Source organism: Palaemon carinicauda, chromosome 16, assembly GCF_036898095.1.
Source record: "Palaemon carinicauda isolate YSFRI2023 chromosome 16, ASM3689809v2, whole genome shotgun sequence".
Taxonomy (NCBI): Eukaryota; Metazoa; Arthropoda; class Malacostraca; order Decapoda; family Palaemonidae; genus Palaemon; species Palaemon carinicauda.
Genome location: NC_090740.1, coordinates 119,846,005 through 119,853,174, shown reverse-complemented (window position 1 = coordinate 119,853,174; position 7,170 = coordinate 119,846,005).

Below are 7,170 nucleotides of genomic sequence, written 5' to 3'. Positions count from 1 at the left end.
CGACTGTTATTATATTTCGTATTTATAGTTACAGTTTGCGAAGTTAATATGTTGTTATGTTGCAAAATATTTATAACGATTTTATATGTTTTATGTATAATGAAATGAAATTAGGATAAACATTCCAAGATAATGATATGACAAAACGTTGGTTAAGTTAAGGAAGTACAATACACACACATTAGTTATTCACCTTTACATACACATATGTGCGTACATTTTATGTATATGTATATGTGTATATATATGTATATATACATATAGTATGTATACATGCATACATACATACTTATATGTATATATACATATATATATGTATATATATAGCATGTATACATGCATACATACATACATACATATATACACACATACATATATATATATGTGTGTATATATATATATATATATATATATATATATATGTATATATATATATATATATATATATATATATATATATATACATATACATATATATATATACATGTATATGTATACTTTGTATGTGTGTGTGTATTAGTCTACTATAAAACACTCCCAACTACTGTTTTAACCACAAAGGCAACGATTGATTTTAGAAAACTTTTGATAGCCTTCCATATGAAAATGATCCAAAGTATAAGAATACTATATATTCCAGAACATAACTGGAAACCGCAACATGAAAAAAATGAAAATCCCATTTCTATATATTCTAGAACACAACTGGAAACCGCTAGATGAAAAAAAAATCCCATTTCTATATATTCCAAAACATAACTGGAAACCACAAGATGTAAAAAATGAAAATCCCATTTCTATATATTCCAGAACACAACTGGAAACTGCAAGATGTAAAATGAAAATCTCATTTCTATATATTCCAGAACACAACTGGAAACCGTAGGATGTAAATCAAAATCCCATTTCTATATATTCCACAGCACAACTGGAAATCACAAGATGAAAAAATAAAAATCCCATTTCTATATATTCCAGAACACAACTGGAAACCGCAAGATGTAAAATAAAATCCCATTTCTATATATTCCAGAATACAACTGGAAACCGCAACATGTAAAAATAAAATCTCATTTTCATATATTCCAGAACAACTGGAAACCGCAACATGAAAAAATAAAATCTCATTTTTATATATTCCAGAACACAACTGGAAACCGCAACATGAAAAAATAAAATCCCATTTCTATATAATCCAGAACACAACTGGAAACCGCAACATGAAAAAATAAAATCTCATTGTTATATATTCCAGAACACAACTGGAAACCGCAACATGAAAAAATAAAATCCCATTTCTATATATTCCAGAATACAACTGGAAACCGCAACATGAAAAAATAAAATCTCATTTTTATATATTCCAGAACACAACTGGAAACCGCAACATGAAAAAATAAAATCCCATTTCTATATAATCCAGAACACAACTGGAAACCGCAACATGAAAAAATAAAATCTCATTGTTATATATTCCAGAACACAACTGGAAACCGCAACATGAAAAAATAAAATCCCATTTCTATATATTCCAGAATACAACTGGAAACCGCAACATGAAAAAATAAAATCTCATTTTTATATATTCCAGAACACAACTGGAAACCGCAACATGAAAAAATAAAATCCCATTTCTATATAATCCAGAACACAACTGGAAACCGCAACATGAAAAAATAAAATCTCATTGTTATATATTCCAGAACACAACTGGAAACCGCAACATGAAAAAATAAAATCCCATTTCTATATATTCCAGAATACAACTGGAAACCGCAACATGAAAAAATAAAATCCCATTTCTATATATTCCAGAATACAACTGGAAAACGCAGGATGTAAATTAGAACCCATTTCTATATATTCCAGAACACAACTGGAAACCGTAATATGAATAAAATCGCATTTCTAATAATCTACTCTTACAGTCACTCTCAAGTACCTACTTGCAGGGGATTTACTTTTAAATAACGAGTCCATATCTTTCCCTCTCTCTCCAAAATCCGATTTAAAAACCACTAGACCGTCGTCCAACTTGTTGCTGGCTATAATCATTGACGAGGCATCGAAACGTCTTCAGCCGCTCCTCATCGCGATGGGAAGTCCGGTTTCCATCGGTCCATGGTCGCCAAAAAATCGACGCTTCTAGATCAAATATCGTTCTCTCAGTAACTGACGAGCAGGTCTCCCGCCTCACTATGCAGCAAGTATGTCTGGACATGCACTGTCCCCTCTCTCCAATCGCTTGCGGCTTGCTACCTGCTGGCTAGTGGTGGGCTCCGGCAGGCTGGCTTAATCTCAGTCTCCCCCTCCGGAGGCTAATTTCTTTGCCGCCGCGTCCGATTCCGTTGTCTCCATCTTCATGCTGTTTATCGTCTTACCACGCTTAGAAAAATGAATCTATTATATCGTTACTATACTATAAGAATAAATTAGAATATTTAGTACTATATAAATCTCATATTCCGTGCAATATGTAGAAGTTACTGTATACTTTGCCTGCAATGCGCCGAAGACCTTTTCACGGATCCAAACGCCTGTTTGGATGAAAAGCGTTGCGGTTGTCATGGCAACCAGGATAACAACCCCTGAAGACTTTAATAGACTTTACAAATGGATTATTTGTTACAAGTTCAGCATGGATCGTATACGCCCAAGATGCCTGGGTTGGCAAATTTTAAAACTGCTATGAAATGATACGATGAATAGAAACGCTAAGATATTTGTATGTATTTCTGTGTATACTAATTATTCATGTTCACATACATGAAATTTGTACATGTACATAATTATATAACTTGTTAGTGGAGAATACTTAGGATCAGAATACCTAAACCAAAAGTACATTGCAATTTTTATTTAAATTGTAGTTATTTTTTTTTTTATAAGTTTTTATTGCATTTAACCTAATCTTTTTTAATAAGATGTTAAGTACTCCTGACCGCTTTTTTATTTCCATTATTTTTCATACTGTGTATTACATTTTTTATCTGTTTTCATTCCCCCTATTTCATTTTATCTAATATGTTCAGGATGGAACTAATAAAAGCGACCTTTATCCTCATATTTCTGCGAGGCAATTAACTTTTTGTTTGTTCCTAATTTGGAATATAAGGCAGAACATTTGAACAACCGGACGAGTGATGGGTTTAGGGAAGCTTCATTCCCCATACGAACGAACGAACCCTTGGATAAAAAAAGAAGGGTTTGGGGAAATAAAGAAAATGTAAAAAAAAAAAAATATTAGATTAGAGGGTTGAAAAATCGTGTACTGAGTTTTTTGGGTTACCACTAGTTTAGAATTCTCTGGCTGCAAACCCTTCCTTGTCTTTCAGATATAGGAAAAAAAAGAGAGACCAGAAAAGTGCAAAGAATAGGAACTAAAATCAATCTGCAATGAATAGATTAAATCTCGTTCTTAAAAGGTATGAACCTCAACATAGAAGAGTAAAGCGATTTCCTGGGCTAAATAGTTCAAAAACGTTTCACCAATGCAAAAGAAAAGACGTGGATAGAAAGTAATTAGGCAATGGCTCAAGCAAAGCTCTCTTTTGCATTTGTGTGGATCTATGAATATATTAGGCGAAAGAAATTCTCAAGTGCACTTAAAAGTTTAATAGCCACTCTTGAATGACAGATGCAAGGGACAGTGACAATGTCCTAGCTAACAGGACAGTGTCCTTAGGACTGACCATATATCCATAAGATCAGTGCCCAAGTCCCCTCTCCATCCAAGCTACGACCAGGGAGGGTGAGGTAATGGCTGCTGATGACTCGGGAGATAGACCTATAGGCTTCCCCAATCCCCAGAACTGAAAACATATTGAAGGTTTAACGGTTTAGATGTTTAAAGGCCGTTCATGAATGGCAAAGGCAAGGGACAGTTTCATTGTTCTATCGAGTAGGACAATGCCCTAGAGACTAACCATATATACATATGATCAGCACCCAAGACTCCTCTCTCCCCAGACTAGGACCAAGGAGGGTCAGGCAATGGCTGCTGATGACTCAGCAGATAGACCTATAAGCTCCCCCAAACCCTTTCCCCTCAGCTCACAAGGATGGCGAGGTTACAGCGACCAAAGAAACTAACGAGTTTGAGCGGAACTCGAACAAACTCATTAGTTTCAAACGTAAATAAAGATCTTTGTTTCAAACATTGTAATTGTTATTATCCTCTTTGAAAAAAAAAAAATAAGACGAAGAGGTCGTTCTCTTCAAGGAATACTAGTCCCTATGAAAAATCAAGACAATGATATCATGTAATATCTATCATTTTCGTATATTCGTTAGGGGTTTACTGGCCTCTTCTTTATCACAGTCTTCACACTAAATAGAATTTAGTTTATTTATTTCCCGGATTTCAAAACTTTCGGTGGAATATCATCAAAAGATTATATGAAATTATTGACGTCATTTCATTCAAACAAATTATCTCTCTCTCTCTCTCTCTCTCTCTCTCTCTCTCTCTCTCTCTCTCTCTCTCTCTCTCTCTCTCTCATAATATTTTGCGGACTCGATATTCATTTCACAGTGAGTGACGCCCTCCACAGTAAAGGTACCACCAACTACGTTGGTTAACTTCTTATGTTACACGTTACACACACACACACACATATGTATATATATATATATATATATATATATATATATATATATATATATATATATATATATATATATATATATATGTATATTGCACTTGGATTTTAGAGTTCTTCATTCCTACCATTCAATATTTTCTTCTACTGGAATCACTTTTCATCCGCTACATACTTGAGGTCTGTCATTTGATAATCAACCTGGGATTCGATCCGAGCGAGAGAAAACACGTCGGGTACGCTTTCTGATATATCCATTATACTTCCTGTGAGTTTATTAGTCAATTTACTGATTCTGACGTGCTCATAGAGTAATCTGAGAAGCGGTTAACGACCTCACTCTAAGACTCCATTCTGATACCAATCCCTCTCGGACGAAAAGGTATATTGATCAATCTATATGTATACATATTTTATATGCATAAAAACACACATGTATGCTGTTTATTTATATATATGAATATATATATATATATATATATATATATATATATATATATATATATATACATATATACTGTATATATATGTATATATATATATATATATATATATATATGTGTGTGTGTGTGTGTGTGAATATATATATATATATAAATATATATATATATATATATATATATATATATATATGTATATATATATGTGAATATATATATATATGTATATATACACATATACATGTATATATTTATACATACACACACACATATATATATATATATATATATATATATATATATATATATATATATATATATATATATATAGACAGAAAAAAGCAACATGGATGCGAGAGCAAACTAAACTAGTGAATATTTTAACATGTAAAAAAAAAACCAGACATGGTTTGGACATATAACGAGAATGGCAAATAATAGATGGACATTAAGAGTCGCACAATGGGCCCCTAATGATTACAAAAGAAGCAGGGGGAAGGAAGAGACGACGATAGATTGACGAACTAAGAAAATTTGCTGTTATAAAAAGACCATAAATAGACGCGAGTGTGAGGACCATATATACGGTATGTACTGTATATACATGAAATAAAACCACAATGAAAACCGGTTTAGTCGTCTTTGAATTAAGGCTTTATTTAGAAGATGAAGTTTAAAGTAGCAAACTTTGAAACAGGCCAGAATTTGCATAATATTATAGGTATTTATTTTGGCTTTTTTTGCAAGGAAAATTACATAGAAATAATGGGAATATGTTCCAGAAAATCTTATTTACCATTCTTAGTATATACTTAAAATCTCTCTCTCTCTCTCTCTCTCTCTCTCTCTCTCTCTCTCTCTCTCTCTGATGTCAGGATGCCAGATAACTCCTAGTTAATCAAGCAATCTCTCTCTCTCTCTCTCTCTCTCTCTCTCTCTCAGATGTCAGGATACCAGATAACTCCTAATCAATCAATCAATCAATCTCTCTCTCTCTCTCTCTCTCTCTCTCTCTCTCTCTCTCTCTCTCTCTCTCTCTCCATTGCCCAAAGAGGGTTATTGATGTCAAGGCTACCTGACAACTTAAAAATGATTTCGCAACCTTTAGCTGGATGGCATTGGCCATTACGAACTGATTTTCTGCATCTCGTGTTCCAGGAGCAACGTGGCTCGACCTTCCGTGATTCCTGTAACAACCAGTTGCAGCAAGAAGGAAACACGAATACAAATAATTGCAGCACAAAGAAGTATTGCGTGTGGAGGTAAAATTTTATCGTAAATACCCGTAACACAAAAGAAGATTAGAGTTACGAGAAGTTTGAAATTAGGTGACAAAAAACTTTAAATCTAATCTCGTTTAAAGGGAAGTTGTTCATGATGATTATTTTTACTGGCCCCAACATCACGCGGAAGGAAACTCCGTTTTCACTCAGTCCTGGAATCAACGCCCTGTTCCAACAGCTTTCCAGGAATGGGAATGCTTGGAATGACAATCTGCTCCAGCAATTTCTGGGAACGAGAATACTAGGGCACTCCAAAATCAAACCATTGTTCTCTAAATCTAATCTCGTTTAAAGGGAAGTTGTTCATGATGATTATTTTTACTGCCCCAAACATCACGCGGAAGGAAACTTCGGTTTCACTCCGTCCTGGAATCAACGCCCTGCTTTCCAGGTTTCACTCAGTCCGGGAATCAACGCCCTGCTTTCCAGGTTTCACTCAGTCCGGGAATCAACGCCCTGCTTTCCAGGTTTCACTCAGTCCGGGAATCAACGCCCTGCTTTCCAGGTTTCACTCAGTCCGGGAATCAACACCCTGCTCCAACAGCTTTCCAGGAATAGGAATGCTTGGAATGACGATCTGATCCAGCAATTTCTGGGAGCGAAAATACTGAGACTGGTGCAATGTTCCAAAGGACACTCCAAAATCAAACCATTGTTCTCTAGTCTTGGGTAGGGCCATAGCCTCTGTACCAGGGTCTTCCACTGTCTTGGGTTAGAGTTCTCTTGCTTGAGGGTACATTCGGGCTCACTATTCTATCTAGTTTCTCTTCCTCTTGTTTTGTAAAAGTTTTCATAGTTTATATAGGAAATATTTATTTAAATGCCACTGTTTTTAAAATATACTTT